At 38.6% G+C, this 21,528-nt stretch overlaps 1 protein-coding gene across 4 annotated transcripts in view; it reads left to right on the top strand.

Annotated features, from left to right (window-relative positions):
• Positions 1–86: 86 nt before the first annotated feature.
• Positions 87–21,528, top strand: part of shank1 (SH3 and multiple ankyrin repeat domains 1) — a 94,829-nt gene continuing 73,387 nt past the window's right edge. For 3 of the 4 annotated variants that reach the window (XM_028042402.1, XM_028042401.1, XM_028042399.1), the window contains exon 1: positions 3,607–3,921. The gene's annotated coding sequence lies outside the window, so the exon portion shown is untranslated. Of the gene's footprint in view, positions 160–3,606; positions 3,922–21,528 lie in introns of those variants that run through there. The other variant, XM_028042400.1, reaches the window with a different exon arrangement.

Raw genomic sequence — 21,528 nt, 5'->3', positions numbered from 1 at the left:
GACCGTCTCTCAGTGTTGTAGTTTGGCCGCCATCCAGCAGAGGGCGCCGCTGGTCATCCTTAAGCGGAGCCGTGGACACAAAGATGGCGGCTTCCTCAGAACAGGAAAGACAGACGGTCAAACGGAGTCCGGTGTGGGACGTAAGATGGACTTTATGCGGTAATTTGAAAACAAACACTCGATAAGTTTCTTAAGTTTCACCATGTTTTTTGTTTTGTTTTTATAAATCCAGCATATTATGAAAAATAAGCTCGTTCCTTTTCATACGAGAGAAAACTCAAATTTGTAAGAAAATAGCTGTTTATCGCTAAGATCAATCAACTTTAGATTCAATTTATGCTGTTTAGTTGTCCTTTATGTGAGAACAGAACCCGTTTAAATCTGCTTTCCGATAAATAATTAATGAGAGAAGCGCGGACTTTAATGAAACCAGTAGATCGGCAGTGGCTTTAATACCTGCAGTGTGAAAGTTGCAGCTGTGTGAGTCACAGAGCGAGGTGGACAGCCCCCGCTGTGAGAGGGTTTTATTTATTTCACCCACATCTGCTTGTGAACACGCAGCGTGGGGCTAATAGATGGGATGTTAATGCCACTGAATGTGTTGGAGGCTCGTTGGTATTAATATCGCTTTAAGGAGATGTTTTATTTGCAGTGTAGGAGCGCAGGATGCCTCATCATGCCCGAGATTTGATGTGGGCACACTCTGGGCTTTTTATATGTATTTTATATATTCAGTCCTGTGGGAAAGTTTCCAAACTTTTCTGCAGATTTTCAAACAGTTGGTGACTTTGGTTGGTTTTATTCATAAATTTGTTTTTGCACCTTCAGCGAGGTTGACGTCTAGGCTTTGACTGTACCATTTCTTTTTTACAGCCGTTTATGATGCAGTTTGAGCCCAGACAGATGGCCTCACATTTGACTCCAGAGTAGTTGAGTTGTCTGAAGTGGTTGTTATGATACAATGTCTATATTTCCATCAGTCTTTTCATGAATTCAGCAGTGAATCAAATCTTAGTATTGTTGCTATATTCTCTTTAAAGGGGACCGATAGTTCGAGATTCTCATTTTGCACCTTTTTGTACTAATATTTGGGTTTATGCTGCTTTTTAAAAACAGCCCAAATGCTTTAAAACAAATATCCATCCGTTTTTTGGAAAATATATATATTTTTCCTTTCTAAAACCTTCTGATTAAGTCACATTATACGGGCACTGCAGCGTTACCTAGCAACCCCGGTGAATGCCAGTCCATCACCTGGAAATCACCCAGGTTGATTTCCAGCACTTTGGTCAGCTGGTTTTACGATAGTTACTGGAAAAGTCAAATGTTTTGTTGTTGACTTACCATCCAGAAACCAGTTGCTTCATTCTCGTTGGTTGTACAGGAGGCTCTACTTCTGCTTTTCCAAGATCTATTTTTATATAATTGCATTTATTTTTCTGTTTTGAGTTGCGGGGCGTGGCCAGCAGCAGGTTATTTGGATTTAAAGTGACAGCAGCCCTAAAACAGCTCATTCTGAAGTGATCAGACTGGAATCTCATTATTTAAAAATTATTTTGGCCCAAAAAATTGTTATAAACATGTTTTGTTTCAGCCACAGACCGATCCTAACCTGTTCAAGGAAGCATAATAGGGAGAAATAACAAGAGCTTCTCAGAAAAGAGAAATGCAGAACCTTTTGTTCCCCCCATCACGATGATGTGACTGAAAAAACATCTGTTTTAGTGTTTGAAGGTGGATTTCCTGCACACAGTTGTCCTAACTCTCCTCGCTCGCCCCAGTTTTCAGCTATGAAAGCGAAGGTTAGCTCATCAAAGCGACTGTGGCCACTGATGGAATAATGGAGTTAATATCTCTTTGCTATTCAGTTCAGCTCGTCTGTAGGAAGCTCCTTCTCCTCCGTCTTCCTCTCTGTATGATGATAAGCGTTGCAGCAGCAGCGGCGGCTTCCCTCATCATCCTCTTATCCACATCTTTTCATTTCTAATTCATATTTCTGTGTGAGTTCCCTGCTTTTCCTGCACATTGTGCTTCGATTCTGGTTGATTGTGTGGGGAAGGTCTTTGTGTTGTGGTTGTTTTACACGGTGATTACAGGATTATTTGATGTATCTGAAAGGTTGGGTGGATCCCTCTCTGTTCTTATAAAAGATGAGAAAACATAATATTCTTTTTACAGCTGAGAGACTGAACTCCCAAACATCAAAGATACAGAGAGAGAAAGATAGAGGGGGGTGCGGGTTGCCAGATCTGACTGAGGGTTTCCAGCCCAAAACGCAACGTAAAACCTGTCCAAATCAAATCGATTAGCTAATAACATGAGATTAGACCAAGCTGTCTAATCAGATCTTTCTCAAGCTGTGGTCCCTGGGCCACTGGAGGTCCGCCAAGTACTGCGAGTAAACAACCGTTTAATTACCGTTACGTCAGCTCAAAGTGCAGCGCTACAGTTAGCTTACCAAAGGATTGTGTTTAAAAATAATAATGGATGAGTGGCTTAAGAAGCGGTCACTGAAGAGAAAAGCTGAAGAAACCAGTGGAAAGTTTCTCAGGGGAGTTGGAAAACTTTTATTTTTCAACACTATTATGATGCATATCAAGACGGAATGTCAAAATAATAATTCTGACTCGATTCTTGTATTTTTATGAGTTCTAGAAATATTCTGACTGTATCCTCGTAATATTTCAGCTTTATTCTCGTAATACTTCTTGGAATATGATGACTTTAATCGTAATAATGACATTATTGTAATACTGACTTTATTGACATTATTATAATTTTATTCTCGTATTTTGACTTTCTTCTGATAATATTGACTTTATTCACGTAGTACATCTCAAAATAAACTTTATTGTCATTGTTGCAATTTTATTCTTGTATTATTTTGACTACTCGTGATATTATGATTTTATTCTCAAAATATTCAGATTTCTTTTGTCATTAACATTTTATTCTCGCATGTCAACTTTCTCCTGATAATATTATGACTTTATTCTGATATTATTTTGACTCGAATGACTTTATTTTCATGATATTTCTCAAAAATAATCACAATTTTATTCTCTTATTACGACTTCTCGTAATAATATGAATATCATTATTATGATTTTATTGTCGCATTATTACAATTTTCTTCTCATTATAACTTTACTGAAATAATTTTATGACTTTATTCTCAGAATATTATGACATTCCTGTCAGTATTGCAGTTTTATTCTCATATTTTGACTTTCCTATATATTCTCGCAATCTTTTGACTCTATTCTTGTAATTTTATTTTATTTTTTTTTGTTTTTGTTGGGATGGCCCTAATTCTCTGTCGCACAATTACAGTACTTTGATTATGAACGCTTTATAAAACCCCCAAACTTTTAACAACCCGCTCAGATCAGTTTCTTCCTGCCCAATGTGTTCAAAAGCAGCCAAACTGGGTGGAAACCCACCCAACCTGGCAACCCAGGAGTGGGGTATGCTGACTGAAGGAGGGAGGGGTGAGCCCTGTATCCGGGTAACGGGGGAGCGGAGCGGGACAGCCAATCAGGACGAGGAGAGCTGGAGAAGGGGAGGGCCGTGCGGCGAAGGATGGGGAGTGTGTCGGACTGAACAGATAGAAGTGTTACTACAGAGCTGCTGCTGCTGCTGCAGGAGGAGGAGAGGCGAGGAGGAGCTGGTGATGAAGATGCTGCTGCTGCTCCGCTCCTCTGCGTCCAGCAGCACCCGGGACTGACCGTGACCTCTTCAACGCCGCGGTCGTTGTTGAAGGAGGAAGGTTTTTATCGTTGCATCTTCCTGCTGCTCCTCATTTCTCTGCAACTGGAAGCCACTGGGTTCCCCTCCTCCTCTTCCTCCTCTTCCTCACTTATCCCCACTTTCTTTCTTCCAGAGGGAATTCTCCATTTTCACCAGGAATTATAAAAGAAAGTAAGACTCTTTCCTGTCTTTTTTTAATGTGTTCTTCATCTCTGAGTTGCATGGAGACAGAGGAAGCTTGGTTTTTGATGAGGGAGTCAGTAGGGGGTCTGTCTGTGTGCAGCAGGACCTAAAGAGAGAGAGAGAGTGGGGGGGTGGGGGGGGGGGGGACGTGAATGTTCAAGTTAACTGCAATGATGTGAAACATTGCCTCTCTGTGCATGCAGGAAGTATACATGCAGGAAATGCAATTGTGGATCTGCTGAGGATGCAGAATATTTTCCCACATCTGCAAGGGGAAAGAAAATGTTTGTGCACCAGATAAAAAAAAATAAAAATCATAACGCAGATTTACCGTTGTGACAATCTGATAATCCCACCCACATACGTTTGCATGCCTGTCAAAGGATGTGCAGCACAGAGCGTCTCATTGTTCACGTTAAAACACCAAGCGGTGCATAAAATCACCCTGAATCACACGGAGATTCCCCTGACATGCAGACGGAGGCAGGATAAGCATGAATGAACATGAACACGGATACATGGGAGGAAATATGAGATGTAGCAGGAGTTTCTGCTGAGGATGTTTCTCACTTCAACGGCTTCATTCCTGCACAATGTTCTGACATGATCTCCGCCTCTGCACTGTAAGAACAAAATCTTTTCTATTTTTGTCTAGTTTCTACTGCAGAAACTTTTGTCTAGTTTCTAAGACAAAACTAACTCACAAGTAACTTTTCAGCAAGATATAGGAGCTTTTTGTAAGTTAATAATTTCTTAATATTTTTAGAAAAAGACTTGCAAAAATCAATGAATCAATTAATTGCAAAGCTCAATAATTTGCATGATTTATCATGTCTTCAGTCTGGTGCTTTGGTTTTACTGGTGGATAATTTCGTTTAGAGACTTTTAAAATTATTTTATTTGTTGTTTTGTTTATTCATTTTGGATATTTAAAATATCTTCCAGTTCTACCATTAAATTAAAAGTTTATTGATCTTTGAGTGTGTTTTTGCATTATTACACCATTATTGCCATTATGTTACTTAAAAATTGTCTTAGAACAACAATATTTATTGTACATTGCAATAACTTCTGGGACAATTTATCGTCCAGCAATATTTGTTATCGTAGTTATAAGTGAAATAATCTACTAGTGGAACAAGACATTTTTACTTATAATACTGGAAAAATGTCTTGTTCCACTGGTAGATTATTTCACTTGTAACTAGTACTTTTTAAATCAATGTTAATAAATTATTTTCTTAAAACAAGCTCATATATTGCTGAAAAGTTACCTGTAAGTTAGTTTTGAATTATTTCATGTGTACTAAAGTGTTTGCACTACAGCTAGACCAAAAATACTTGGTGGGATTTTGTGTTTTTGCAGTGTATAGATGCCATTGTCTCTGCTGAAGGTGTATATAATTACACACTAGAGCAGGTTTGGCAGGACTTGTAGGTGTTTCAAACGTGACTGGGAGTTGAGTTGAGTTTTCGCAGAATAACGACAATGCAGGGACATCACCCACGCCAACACCTGCTTTCCAGGCTCTGAATGTGAGGAGGGTAATGACAGAGGAGCGCTTCCTCAAACTGCAGAGCATCCAGCTCAATTTACAGCAGTGAAACTGTGAACTTCCAGCCACACGCTGATGTGGAGACACCATTAGGCGATGGAGAGCTGATGGAGAGCTGATGTCGCCGAGGAGTGGAGATAAAAGAGAGTTCAAAAACTCTTTCCACTCACTGATGTCAAGCAGTCGTTACACTCCAGGCAGAGTTGCATACCAACTCAAATTGCTTTACATTTGGCCTCAAGAGAGCCGGGCTTTCTTATGATGTACCGTCTAACCCAGCTCAGCAGCACACAAACTAAATGCATTACTAACCTAGGTTTGTTTGGAAAGTGGGAGGAAGCTGGAGAACTTGGAAAATCTCAGAGAGAACAAAAGCAAAACACATAAACTGATTAACCAAGAAAAGTCAAATTTGGAGATCTGAAGAACTTAGCATGTTTTCACACCTGATTGTTGGGTAGACTCGGAAACAGCTTTCACACTGCACTGTGTCAAATGAACCAATCCCTTTGAAAAACCTGTTCCCCTCCTCGCCCGTGGGGGCGCTGAACCAATAACCATTGAAGGAAACGACACAGAAACCTTTGAGGAAGACATTGAGTGTCAGATTTTAGGGGTTGTAGGATTTCTTTTGTAAAAAACCAGAAGTCATTTCTCCCACTAGTGCTACACACTCAGGTTTGTTTTGGTTGTATTTACCCAGAATGCCCTGCGCTGCAGTCCACTTCCTGCTTTTGGTTTGATTGGTGTTCACGTAGCCATTCAGATCGCGCCAAAGTTCACTTCAACCGAACCGAGAACAAGGTTTGTAGGTGGACCAGAGTTCGCTTTTTTGGTCCGCATCAGAATTTAATTACGTGTTAAATCAAAAGCAGGAAGTGGGCTACAGTGCAAGGCATTCTGGGTAATAAAACCTAAACAAATGTGAATCTAATACTAGTGGGAAAAATGTGTTGTGAAATCCTCCAACTACTAAAATCTGACGCCAATCCATTTTTGTTCACATTTTGTGAAGAAGGAAGTCGCGCTTTGCGTCTTCTTTAGTCGTTTTTGTGTCGTTTCCTTCAGTGGCTCTTGGTGCAGCGCCCCCATAGGCGAGGAGGGGAACAGGTTGCTCAAAGGATTTGGTTCGTTTGACCCAATGCAGAGTGAAAGAGAACAGCAGCTGAAAAATTAACAAATGTTACAGTTTTGGTTCCCAACTGAACCGAGTGTCCCGGACTATTTGGTGTGAAAACATGTTGAAAGTACATTTTTGAAAATGGGCTGGAGTGAATAAACCCTCAAGGAATAACGGTGTGCAATTGAAAGCATGTGGGTTATGTTGGGAGTGCACTGCAACCAATTCCATCCTACTTACCTTTTCTAGATGTGCCATCCTTACTCAACAGGTCGCTTACAGGTCTGCAGGTGTAACAAATTACTTCCAAACTGGAACCATTCCCTGTTGTTAGTTAACCTTTTTGTCAGGAAGGGCAGCAACTCTTTTTGGAACAATGGACTCCCAGTATTCTCGTATTAACTGTGGTTCCTAAAGTCGAGTTCAGGCTCCAAGTAGGGGGTTAGCAATCGGCAAGTGTGAAGTTTGAAATCCTCTTCAAAATTAAACTAACTACCAAAAATGTTGCATATTTATCCTGTAAATCTTAGAAGAGAGAAGAAGAACTACTTAAAAATAGGGAATAGAGAAACATTGACTGCGACTTGTTAAAGGATTTTTTGTGGAACATAAATCCAAATTATACATGGAAAGTTTATCTATTTGCAGTTTTTTTTGTAGAGATTATCTAAAATATTGAAATGAAATTGCAACTTGGAAGCCAATCAAGGAGCACCATTCTTTTTCCTTGCTGCTGAAGAACAGAAATAAGGAAGACTGTAGATTTGAGCTTCTAAAGTTGTGCTAAGACGACAGAAGTCAAGGGGTAAAACACAATTTGACCCAATTTCTTTAGCTGAATCTATAAAAAATACCAAAGATGTGAACATAAAATGGATTTTTATCACCAACAAAGTAATTCTCAGTGAGATATATAGTGAAAGTTAAACTGAATGATGGATGAACTTTTTGCCTGTTTCTTAAAGATGTGACTTTCCCAGATTATTTATCTGCTAGTCTTGGCAGATATTGGGACACAAATCAGCAAAAATGCAGCCAAAGTTTGAAGAAAAACTTTGACAGATTTTCAAAAAGCCTGGAAAGATATTAAACAAAACCACTTTAAACGACTGAAATAAAATCAAGAAATTTGAAATAAAACTAAAGTATCTGGCTAAAGCAAGAAGGAGCGGTTCAGTTCAAACCTAAAGGTGAATTAATGAGTTTGAAAGGAGGCATCTTGAGTGGTGGCATCAAAGGTTTATCGAAGTGACAGTTTTATAGTGATGCATTGTGGGTATGCATCAAGCTAAGTGGGTTATTGTGCAAATTCTCCAATGTGAAAGAAGACGTGATGTTTGAGCCGATATACTCCGTAGTTCAGGTACATGAACGTCTGACATGCAGCGATTTGCAAATGTCATGCAGCACCAACACGCATCCGACTTACGCCAATCAGCCATAACATAAGGACTGATGTGTTTTCTGTTCATGAATAAGAAGCAGGAAAAATGAGCAAGTTTCTGGATTTCAACTTAAGCTTAATTAGATTGACACGGGTCAAATTGTGATGGCTAGACGTCAGAGCAGGTAATTTTTTTGCTTGGCGCTTCAGCTAACTTTGAAAACCTTTAGCTCACCTTTCTTCCCCTGAATTATTTTTTCTGGATAAATTCCACATTGTTTATGCAGCAGTTCAGTTTCCTCCCTTCGCATTCTCTTGCTTTAATTTTTTTCCACAATAACTTTATTTCAAACATGAACCGTACTTATAAGTGGCGTTTCTTTATTATAGAGTTCTAGCTTCATGTCTGGGTGAGTCGTTGTTGTAACGTCTTTATTCAATGTCTTCCTAAAGTTTTACAGTCCTAATTTCTGCTTTCATTCCATGGGAGATAATTTAGCCCAGGGAAGTCGCGCTGATCTGGTTCAACAAACCAATTTAGCTGCAGCTGACAGCTGACTGCCATGTCATCTTTGCTTCAAGCATTATTTGGCAAAGAGACAGTGCCAAACTCCAGCAAACAGCCCACGCTCGGTGCCAGTAGTTGGAATTGACATTCAAATCCCATTAATATCATTTGGGTCAGCGAAGTTTAGCCCGGAATGAGAGGACTCTGCAGCAAATCAGCGTTTCCAGCCGTGCAGATCCCTCCGTGGGGATCAGGGGCCCACAATCTCTGCAGAACACGCTCTCAGTTCTGGTGAGTACGACTCAAAGAGGGCCTAAGAGCACAAAAAAGGATTTACAGACATGATTATTCTAGTAAAATAATTAAAGAAGGGCAGGTTTGTATGGAAAATGAACTGTTTCTTTCGGATTGGTCGTCCATCTGCTCGGTTGCTTTAGTGTTGAAACATTGCCAGAGTTCGACTTTCTCTAAAGTTTATTATTTCCAGCCTCCCTCTTGGTTTATTTGCTCAACTGCATGGGAGTTTAGCTCGACTTTCTTCCTGCAGCACAGCTCGGGGTGATGCAGTTCATACCTCCAGATTTAGGCTTCTCCATCTCTCACTCCTTTCAGTTTTTTCCCCTCTCTCTCACTTCTTCTCTGGCTCTTACTGGTGGTAAGCCTCTGAACTGGGACAGACAGACCTCCCCTGCGCTTTGTCCTACTTCAGCCCTGTCCTCTCTCTCTTGTTTCTTCTGATTTCCTTCCCCTCTGTCGCTCACCTGCAGCCACCTGTCTTTGAGCGACAGCAACTGTTAATCATGTCACCATCTGTGGGTTCTTCGTCACATCTGAGCGATGGTCCTGTCTGGCATTAATGGGCTGTTGGAGTGTTTTGCAGACACACTTCCGGTAGAAAAGAAATGGTTGAAATTGAAGCCTTGAAGCGCGATGGTTCTGAGATTTTTGGGACAAAACTCTTGGTGTCAGCGAGGAAGGAAATCACACATTGGTTTGGTGTCTCTTCTGAGACATTTGTCCAGTTGGTGCTTCCAAATTGTTGGTTAATACTTGGTTATCTGAGATAAGAAGGTGTTGGAGTCAGTGTCAGTAAGAATAGAAAGTGAAATAAGAGAAAACTGGAAACTTTTATAGCATAATTGAACGGCCGTCTTAAATCCCCTGATTTCCATTAAAATGGCGCTACGTTTTGTCCTAAAATATTTAAAAGGGCAGCCTTTTGTGCTCCCTGTTTTTAAATCATCTCATGTTTCATTTTTTCAGCTATTTTTCTGCAGAATTCAGATTACCTTGAAAGTTGACTTTCTCTCTACTGAACCATTTCTGTGTTGATTAGTGATGCTTTGGGTCCTTTAAACCTTTTGGTGACTAATTTTAGGTGACGGAATGTGGAAAAGGGAATTGAATACTTTTGCTGTGTATTTAATTAAGTGTTGACATTTTTGGAAGTTGATTTGTAATATCGATCCATTCAGATGAATTATGGCTAATCTTGACTCACATTTTGTTCATGTAAATTTATTTATGCAGCACATAAAACCAAGAGACGTTGGCCAAAGTACTGTAGTTTAATAAAGTGAAGTATTTTTGTATTGTTTACCATTAAACATGTGTAGGGAACAGATCTATCATTATTTTCTAAGTGCAACACCTATCAGCTCTCTCTCTCTCTCTCTGGCTAAAACCATGCCAACGAGGAATCGCAGCATTTTATGTGGTTATAAAAGTTTCAGCACCAGCGGTTTGCCTCAAGCCAACATTTGATCAGCACAAAGACTGTTCGGAGTGTGATTCTGTGTCTTCAGGCACTGCAACATACTCAGTAACACTCTTACTTGCTCTCCAAACCAAATCCCATTTATCCCATTAAAACTGTCTGCTGATGGTAATCGCAGGGAGTGGAGTGCAGAGAGGGAAGGTAGTGGAGCTTTGGCCAAACTCCTCCATGCATCAGGGATTCTTTCTAAGTTTATTAGGGCTAAATGTGCCACAGAGAGGTGCATGGGGGTGGGGGGGGGAGGTTTCCAGCGCATCGTCATCACAGTGGGGTTGCTATTTTTAGATGCAAATGCACGGCAGCGGTGGAGCGGCACCGACAGGGTGGCCATGATGGGAGGGTCGGATGGGGTGCAACCTGGTTCTATTTGAGGCAGCAGGAAGGTCTAATAGTGCATTCAGGTGTTATCTATCCAACAGCAGCATAGCTTAAAAATACATGTTAACCTTTAACACTTTTAATGACTGAATTTGTAGTTTTGAATCTCATTAATACAGAGTAAGTTTGGTTCTCCGTCCATTCATCCATGAATTTAGCTAGACTGTCCATTTCTGGCTAAGTTTAAGGGATGCCAATTAGTCTCAAAGGGAGAGCAGGTATTGACTCTTTGCACTTGATCACCATGACGGATGTCAGAAGTGAGGGATGTAAGTACCGAATGGAGAAACTGTCATTGTTTTCCCAAGTTGTTTTGCCAGTACACGTTTTCTACTCGTTAGAGTCAAGCTAATTTGTTTGTGGAAGTAGCACACCTAGTTCTGCCTCATAGATGGTGGTATTTTCAAAAGTTGGACATAGAAAACAACTCGCCTGGTCACACTTGATGTGTTGACCACATAATTTATACCACAGCGTTTTCCCTTACAGCAGAGCACACGTAAAAGTCTAGATGCTAACCAATGTTTTTCCTATATGCTAGTCTAGTTGATGGTGGAGCGTTTTCTCCATGGTAACCAAAGATTAGACGCATGCCTTCTCTATAATGCAATATTTAAGTGCATCTTACTAATTTTAATCAACATTAATCTTCTTACCTTGTAAAAAGTGTTCGCTGCAAATCTGCAGATACACTGAGGACTGCCAGTCCTTACGACTGACGGCGTTTGGTTTGCATCCTTTTCTGTTTGTACAGCATCCAATGACGATTTGTACAATTAAATCAGCTGAATAAAAAGATATTAGGCTGCCAGCTGCCTGTTTTTCTTAAAAGATTTACAGGAGTTAATTTGTGCTTAGGTTATTTTGATGTCCCTCATGGCAGAGTGGACCATTCTGAAGACGGTGACAGAGAAAAGTCAATATGACGCCTTCAGACCATTCAGCGTTTCCCCTGAGGGAATCCCCCTCCTCACCTGTGGGGGCGCTGCACCAAGACCTACTAAAGGAAACAACACAAAAACCTCTGAAGAAGACATGAGCACAACTTCCTCATTCACAAAATGCATACAAAAATGGAGTGGTTTTAGATTTTAAGTGTTTGTAGGATTTGTGTTTTGTCCTTGGTAAAAGACCATGAACCATTTCTCCCACTAGCTGGACTCACGTTTGTTTTGGTTGTGTTTACCCAGAATTCCCTGCACTGTAGTCCACTTCCTGGTTTTGGAGGTGTCTCTGGTCCGCTTGGCGTGGTCCACACCAGTGTTTAATTACACATTCACATCTTCCCAAGTGAACCAGACTTTCAACAAACAAACTACAGTTGGATGAAAGTGTACTAAACATGGCTGGTGTTAACGCGTCCTCAGTTTCCTGCTTTTGGCTGACAGGTGGGGCTCTTAGTGTTCAACTGGCATGACATCACCTGCAAGCTTGAGAATTGATGTGCTTGGCTTGAAGAGATGGTCTTCTATGTACTACAGGGGATTATTTGAGCTACTGTTGCATTTCTTTAATCTCAGAACTGGTCTGCTTATTCTCACCTGACTTTCAACAAGGTGTTTTATTGTATATCTGCAGCTCAATACTTTCACTTTTTCTGAGGAAGTCGGAGAGCAACTTCTCACCACGTCCGGATGACCAAATGCACTGATCTGTTATTGGCCAATTCATTATTTATTGTAGCAAGTAATTGAACTGGTGTACCCAAGAAAGGTCTGGATGAAGGACACCAGACGACGCTCATAGAGAAGTAGAATGGATAAACACTTGAAGTTCAAACATATTTATTTCCTTATTGCTATTTCCTCTCCAAACATTGAGTGTAGCCCCTCGTTGTTCTTGTTCTATCCAACAACAACAGCAGCTTCATGTCCTCTTATTGCTAAGTGGCTAATATGATTGAGTTTCAGTTATAATTTCAGTTGTACGTCTAGTCGGACACTCGTGTTTAGTGCAGGGAGAGTTTCTGTTGATGACGCTGTCACTCTGAGTGACACGGCGTTTTGTGCAGATTTCACCTGGTGTCAGGTTTGCTTGTGGTGATTGAAAGGTGTTTGAGCTGCTTCGTTTTGTTCCTGTCACAGTGGAATAGCTGTGTTCACGTTCACAGGCTCTGGCCTGTTCACTCTTCATTTTCCAGTCCAGTGATTAGCTTTGACACCACAAAAACTAATCGTTGCTCCTTCTTATGACCTCTTTAAACAGCTTTCTTATCTCAGTGCGTTTCTGCCTAATTTAAATTTAAGTAACCTTATCTTATTTACATTTTTTGTTGGTATTTAACCACAGAAATTACTTGGACTGGGAGTCTGGTATTTCTCTTTCAGGACAATGAGGACTAAATTATTGAAAAGTATTTTTTTTTTACAAAGAAAATGAGAGAGTAACTACTTTTAATACATAAATATTACGGTTAGTATTAGTAGTATTACGGGAAGTTCAAAAGTCGATTTCTTTTTACTTATTAATATAAATAAAACTATGGTTCCATTTTCTTTTCACTTTGTATTTTCTTAAACACATTTTTTGTTTTGGATAAAGTTTTATCAGAAACTGTAAAATGCATTACTGGAGAAACAAACACACTGGCCTAAATATGTTGTAATTTTCCCATTACTCTAAAAGTTGCTGATTAGGACGCCTAAAAACTCATTTACTGCAAAAACTACGGAGACCGCCATTTTTTCCACCTGCAGCTCATAACACGGGTAGGTTATTATTATGGACATAAAACATCTGAATTTAGGTAAACTGCCGTAAAGTTTTCATGTGGCATCATACACGAGATATTTGTTAAGACAAACAAACGTAATCCGCTTGTTTCCTACTGTTTTAGTATATTAGCAGGAGCTAGCGCCATTAGCCGAACCTAATACGAAATCAAAACAAATAGGAAGATAATAAATGGATGTTTAAAGTGACAGTACAGCATTTTTAAGTTTTAGGAACTCAACAATATAATATATTTCAGAAAATATTTTGACTCTGACGCTACTGGTCAAATTGAAAGCGCTGAACGTTACTTATTGTGTAAAAATAATTGTTCTGGCTAGACGAAGCTATCGCGGTAGCGTAGAAACGTAATCTACCCAGAATGCATTGCAGCATAAACAACAGGGCGACGTCCGTGTGGCAATATTCTACTTACGTTTATAAAAACTAAACAGCCTACAGTATTTTTACAGTATTCATTTTACACCTGAAATAAATGTTAAATCTGTTGTTACAACTAATCTTGGATCCCATTAAATATGTTTTAAATTAATAATTTATTCATCTATTGGTTTATCATTAAGCATTTTAGTTTTTCTGCCTCTCAGTGACAGATAACAGAAACTCACTAATAAGCTGTTATGTTTTAAAAAGTAAGATATTTAAATTTTTTGTTTATTTACCTTTTACAAACCTCCTCCAGCAAATTAAACATTTAGCGATGAGTTTTTCATGTTCATATTGTGCTAAAGTCTTGACCCATTTCTGCAGTTTTTCTTTAATCTTTTGTCTCGTTTTCTTATAGTTTCTTAATTTCATCATACTCTGTTTCCTTGGATGCAGAGTATAAAGAAGCTGGAAAGCTTTGCACCGTTCTGCATGAGGTCGGTGTGCACCAGCAGTAGGCAGCAGTGGGTGTTTGAAAGTGCATGGGAGATGATGAGTCAGCAGTGTTCAGGGCCAGAGAAAAAGGTTTGGGGTGTCGTTCTGCATTAATAATGGAAACACAGTTGGCTGTATTTATAGCCACAGCAGCATGAATGGGAGGTGATGCATCCTGCATCCTGGCAGCTCGGCCGGACATTACACTGTCCAATCAACTTTAACCCACATCCTTGAAATAATGACAAAAATGACTGAAGTCACAAGGTCTTTTGCTGATGTTTAGACCCTATAGGAGGAGGGTTGGTGGAGAGAGGAGCACATTGATGCAGCTTGTGGGAGCTGCTTGAAGTTGTATCGATTGGCCTACATTGCAGACATGTGATAGATTTCTCTCACTGCTTTAGTTTTAGTTCTCATTCTCTGCACTGAAGTCTTTTAACTGCTCATTTGTTGCCAATATGCCTTTCTCTAGCCACTTAATTTGCAGAAAACAGAAAAAGGTTTTAAAAAAATCTGTTTTTGTTTTGCTTTCTAGTTAAAATCCTGTATAGCGTAAATCTGCTTGTTTTTTTGTGTCAAATCAAAATTTGTAGCCTTATTTATGATATTTCTAAAAGGCTTATATAGTGTAAAATGCAAAAACAAATTACAATCATTCAATGTTCCATCTTTACATTCTCTGAAATGATATCATCTCCCAACTGTTAGCTTTATTTTGGTACCAAAATTATCGAAATAGAGAAAAACTAAATTAGATTTGCATATGTTATTTTAAACACATACTACAGAAAACCCTTTGGGGCATATTAGATGTTATGGAGGAGAAAGAGTAACGGTGTATTAGGATCTATGTAGATAGAAAAAAAAATTGGCAGAAATTTACAGCTTTTTTTTCTATCTAAAGCACCGAAAATGCTTTCACAGAAACAGCTGTTTCTTTAAATTTAAAGTTTTGACGTTCTTTGAGAAAAGCTCCTGATTGAGACCACAACGAGGTCAGACCTCCTTCACTTCTTAAGACAAGACTTACTCTCTCTGTGACGGCTCTGCCTGACCTTTGCCCTCATTCTGGGATCCTATAAAGTGAGTATGGATCCGTCTCCTGCGTTGTGACTCACCCGCTCTATAAACCGTCTCCTGAGCTCTGCTTTAATCAGCTCCCTGAAGGTGGGATCACAACCTGCTGAATTCTGACGAGGCTTTAAAGTGACCATGGTGAAGTAAAATCCGTGTAAAGTTGGCTTTCAATGAGGCTGTAAAACAAAAAACGGTTACCTGGGGGGATGGATACCACTGTGTATTAGGGCCACTGTAGATAGAAAAAAAGAGGACAAAATTTCTGCCAAAAAAACAGAAAAATGTTGAGATTTTTTTCAGAAATTCCCTAGAGCAACCAATGAAATTTCTGAGCTCTAAAAGTAAAAGAAATTCTAGGAAAAACTCAGTTTTATATTAAGCTAAAACATTTAGAAAAAAAACTTGAAAATTTCAGAGTTTCAAAAGTCAACATTTGTTTCTTTTGAAACTCCGTTCCTAACTTTTTTATAGAAAATCTCTGAGATAAATATTATAATTCTTTAGGTTTTTGTGGTTTTTTTGCAAATTTGTTACTTTTGTAGCTCAGAAATTTTCTGTCTTTTTCTAGCAAATTTTCAGCTTTTCAAACAAACATTTTTTAAATGTTTTTTTTTTTTTAGAAAATTCCAGAAAAAAAATTGCTAGAAAATGTTTTATTTTTTTTAGCAATTTTTTGACTTTTCTAAATCCGAAATTTCCTTGTGTTTTCTAAAACAATTCTGAGATTCATCTAAAATTTTTTGTTTTTTCAAGCAAATTTTTGACATTTAAAACTCATAAATTTGAAAGTTTTTTTTCCTAGAAAATTTCTGTAATTAATCTCAAAATTACTGAGTTTTTTTTGCCTAAATTTACTCCTCTTTTCCATCCACAGTGGCCATAACACGCCGTTGTATATTTGTTGCTGAGCTTCTTTTTTGCTGCCCAGAGCGGTGGAGCAGCATCCACTCTCAATATTTCACAGCTTGTCATATGTTCAGCCAGTCTCCACCCTGCAGCGTCTCCCATTGTGGTTCATTTATTCATAAACCTCTCCACGTGCTGCCAACTGTTTGCCCCAGCTTGGCCTTGATGCAGCCTCTTCTGGTTCTGCCACTTCAGCCGCTCCGACGGTCGAGACCGACGGGTCTGAGTGTGATTCAGGATGTTTCTCTGTGAGCGGAGCAGCAGAGCGGGTTCTGTGTCGGCCCGCAGAGATTTGATGATGAAAAAAGCTCATTAATTAGCAGACTATTTGAATGTGTTCTCTGTTCGCTGCTGTTCCCCAGATGATTGATTTTCCTCTTCTGTTCTGTAGAGAAAAGACGAGCTTTAGCAAACACTGCAAAAACACAAAATCTTACCAAGTAAATTTGGTCTAATTTTTAGTGCAAATATCTTAGTTCACTTGAAATAAGACAAAACTAACTTACAAGTAAGCCTGTCACAATAACAAATTTTGCTGAATGATTAATTGTCTCAAAAATTATTGCGATAAACGATAATATTGTTTGAAGACCTTTGTACACTGATATAATGGAAATGATGTAATATTGCATGCGATTTCTTGCCAAAGTTAGATACACTTTATTTTCAAAAGAACACTTAACACTGGAACTGATAAACAAAATAAACAAAACAACCAAAAACAAAAATAAAATGGATTCTCAGTCTCCATTAACAAAAAATTTACTGGAAAAAAGACTAAACAACATAAAGCCAAAGTGTAAATAAATACTGCATTCAACCAAAAGAGTGCAGATTATGAAGTCTGTATACTATGTTGCCCTTCAGTAATAATTAGATTTAAATAGAGAAGATGGGCACATCGACTACCTGATGCAATAATTCACACTACACAATTTTTTTCCCCCCCTTTCAACAATCTTAGAACGTCGGCCGTTCTCTAAGATTGTCGCTTGCGATTTTGTAACCGATCATCCTGTAGTGTGTTACGGTAGATCTTCGATGCTGCTTCGATCCAAATCAGGGGTTTTCCCCGACTGGGTGCGTTAACACAGCCTGTTGAATGTGACAGGTAGCCAATCAGAAAGGCGGATTCCCCTCTGTACTTTCTGAGGGGAAATTATGGAGGGGAATCCCAAACAGCTGAAGTCCAGCGGAGATGATAGTGGAAACATTTTGACATGCAAAGATTTTCCAGCAAGATATAGCAGCTTTTTAAGTTAATTATTCTTTAATATTAATGAAAAAGTACTAGTTCGACTGGCAGATTGTTTCACTTATAACATGGAAAACGTTTTTAGACTAAAAGTACTTGGTCCAATTTAGTTTTTTTGCAGTGTTGCATTAGCTTTAGGTAATAGCCTGAAATTAAGACTGTATTTCCTTTAAAATCTTCATTTGAATTGATGATTGTGACTTGTAGCTACCAGAAAAGCTGTTAGCATTGTAGCTGTGTTCTGTGTTCAAACCTATTTTCTTTTGAAACATCACATTATTTAACCATTTCAAACTGCGCTCCTCCACTGGCCCTCATTCTAGTTTAATAGCACAAAGGATGGTTATGTAAGAACATGTGTAGATCAGGTGGTTTTGTAGTCCTTCGCTCAGCTGTCTCGGGTCCTGCTGATGTGCGGATCCGCCGACCGTTGGATCGGCTTTCATCCAGAGAAGTTTCGGTTTTTAATCTGCTTGTGTTGATTCTTTCCTGAGGGACAGCTGTTGAGCCTCAGAGTCTTTGTGTGCATTAGCAGAAAGAGCGATGGGACGATTTGTGTCCATTTGTGAGTCGATGTCAAACAAGGAGGGAAGGGAAATCGGCCGTTCCAGTTTCGTGGCACAAAACTGGGGCGGTGTGTTCTTTGGAAGTTTCCCAGTGAAATTTCCTGGGGACCGAGACACTGAAAATATCCGTCTATATACACGCTATGTCCTACATAAAGGAGAGGGTGAAGCAGAGAGACGGAGCATACGGAGATTCGCGTGTGTTTGGGAGAGATAAAAAGATGAGCGTGGAGGAAGGTTGAATGTCGCTGTGCTGGTTGCATTTTTTATTTATTTTTTAAATCTGTGTTGATGGCATCACACAGACTTCACTGTGACTGAAGATCAGTGGAACCGGGTCAGGACTCTGGAAGGAACCCAGAAAAGTTACCGCTCACTTTTGTCTCAAGAAAAGGCTTGAATGCTGCCTCATAACCCTGTTTTAGATGCTCATGAACTGACATTACTAATGAAAAGTGAAAAGTAGGAAAGTAGTGAAAGGAGGAACCAATAAGATCTTGCCTGAAGTAGGAAAAGGTGCTTCAGTTGAAATTAGAAACAGATTTTAAACCAGTTTAAAATCAGAAATCCTTTGACTTTCAATTATTGATGGACTATATTATAAGTACTGGAATTTAATAACTAATAAATCTTTTTTTGTATTTACAATTTCAAAAAGTGTACAATCTCCTAATCAGACCAGTAAATATATACTTCCCTCTTGACTTTCTAGAAAGATTCTTAGGAAATAAAAAGTTGTAGTCTGAGCTAATGTTACTTCGTAGCATTAGCTCAGATGGTTGCCATGGCGCCCTAGTGAGTGGCAGCTTGTTGCAACAGCTCTGCTCATTTCTGAGCTTTTTTCTTATTTCACTGTTTTTATTCCTTCTTATTTCTTGATTTAATCACTAGAATTATAAATCTGACACCATTATTTACTGTCGTGCTGTTAGTTTTGTGGTTTTTACTTTTTTTTTGCTTGTGTTTGGAGATATTTGTGTGTATATTTATTTCTAAATACACATCTGCATTTTTTGTGCATATATATTGATATTTTTATATTTATGCTTCTAGTTTAGTTTTTATAGTGTTTTTTTCTACACTACTGTTTTTTTATTCGTTTGTTTTTCATTTCTCTTACTCGGTGGCGGTCTCCGACATCTTGTCTAATAAAAAACTAATAAAGTTTTATCCTGCTTATTTAATGCTTTTAATTTCTGCTCTAATATGAGCAGCAGTTACCTTGGTAACAATGTTTGTTTTATGTTAACACATAGTTCCCATAAGCCTGAACCTGAAGTGATTTGCACCACTGAACCGCCATCTTGGTAGGCAAATTCAGCGCAAAGCACAAAAAAAAGTGACTTTGAGACCAATAAAAAGAAACTATATTGACCAACAAGAGACATTTATATCAACAAAAACGCTGATGTCTGGATCGATCTGTATGAGACAGAAAACGTGGCTTGCTTATTGTTGTCATAGCAACTGTCAAGACGGTTAGTTGTAGATACCTATCAAGATGGCTGTCGGCTACAGAGTTCTCAGAGATATGATTTTACATGAAAACGTCACACTTTCAGTTGAGGCTTAGTTTAGCATTAGCTTATAAACCAACAATTCATATTGTTTTATTTCAGCTAATCAATGCCTGTTAAGGCAGAAGCATTAACAGTCCAGTTTTCATTTTGGTGTTGCATTTTAAACCATAAAACATTCCCTCCTTTGTGACCGCTTTTAATTTGAAATGTAATTTAGTCAAGCTGGCCTGTGATGCTCTTAGTCTCCGTGCGAAGCTCATCTCTCTGGCTGCTCAGTGAGGTGAAGGTTAGCCGGGTTAATGCAGTTTGAAGCTGGTAAGAAGACTGAACAGGTTAATGATGTGACCTGGAGCAGAAGCCGTTCTCCAAGGGGAGTAGTCACGCTTTTATTCCCCTACTCAGATGTAAAGAGGAGCAGATGATTATCATTTGTTGGTGAGAGGCAGTGTCTAATCGCTTCATCACCCTCTTCATCATCACTCCAAGAGGCACACAAAAGCTCTCACGTGAAATGAAGGTCTTTCATGCATGGCTCACCACTTTTCTCTTGGGAACTGATTATCACTCTAATTTTCTGACCTGTTCCGGCTTAACGAACGATGAGTGAATCTCTTCTAAGTTTACTTTTTAGGCCTTTTAGCGGCACCTTCGTTTTCTCTGTTTCATCCCCTGGGATCAGACTAATATCTGCCATGAAGATGTGAATAAGGAGCCAAAAAGGCTTGACAGACAGGACTGTCACGCCAGCACCTTTCAGGTGATTATTTTTTTCTAATCGGTGTGGATGTGAGTGGATTTCACTCTGTAAAAACACGTAGAGTTCTGTTTGTAAAGCTACACTCAAAAATAACAGAAATAATTTTACTTATTTAGCCTCTCATAAGAAAAAAATTAACATTACATTTTTCAAAGTTCTATTTTCACCTGTAATTTATTCATTATAAGTTTAACAGTTTCAACTAAATATTTAGTTAGCACGGTAAATATTTAGCTATAAACTAAAAACAGGATTGCTGATTAGATATTTAGATCTAAACTAAACTTTAGATAGTGAGCTAAATAGTTTAAAACTAAATATCAAGTTTGATAACTAAGTAATCAACATGGAGCTAAATGTTAATATTTAGCTTCAACCAAATTTCTTAGCTTGCTACCAAAATATTTAGTTTGATGATGAAATATTAACTCACAAGCTAAATATTTAGCTCCAAACTAAATACTTAGTTAGTGAACTAAATATTTAATTTAAGTTTCATTACTCAGTAATCAGCTTGAAGCTAGATGTTAATATTTTGCTTTTGCGTGATTTTATTTAGCTCCCTAATTAAATATTTAGTTTGAAGCTAAATTATTCGGTTTGCTAACTAAATATTTAACCTGCTAATTAAATGTTGAGCTTAGAGCTAAATATTTAATTTGCTAACTAAATATTTAGATTGAAGCTGAAATATTAAATTCCACAACTATTTATCTTAAAACTTAATATTTCTCTCACTAGCTAAGTATTTTAAAACTGAAGCTTTAGGTTGCTAACTAAATATTTAGTTTTCAACTAAATCATTAGTTTGTAAGCTTAATATTTAACCTGCTAATTAAATATATATATATATATATATATTTCTTTTTCTCCGAAGAGTTTTTGCGGTGCTAGTGGCTTGTATTTTTTCCACAGTAGGCAGACAGGAAGGAGGGTGAGGAGGAGAGGGGGGGAAGACATGCGGTAAAGGTCGTTGGGACCGGGAGTCGAACCTGCGACATCCGCGTCGAGGACTAAGGCCTCCAAACGCGGGGCGTGCTAACCCCCTGCGCCACCACAGCACGCCCTGTGCTAATTAAATATTTAATTTGAAACTTACATTTATAAATTAATGAATAACATGTTGAAAATATGACTTTGAAAGAATTAAGTAACTTTTTATTTTTTTTCTTATGACAGGCGAATAAACACAAA

The sequence above is a fragment of the Xiphophorus couchianus genome, chromosome 16 (genome assembly GCF_001444195.1).
Source record: "Xiphophorus couchianus chromosome 16, X_couchianus-1.0, whole genome shotgun sequence".
Lineage (NCBI taxonomy): Eukaryota > Metazoa > Chordata > Actinopteri > Cyprinodontiformes > Poeciliidae > Xiphophorus > Xiphophorus couchianus.
Note: the sequence above shows the minus strand (reverse complement) of the source record. Positions and strands in the feature narration are given on the sequence as shown.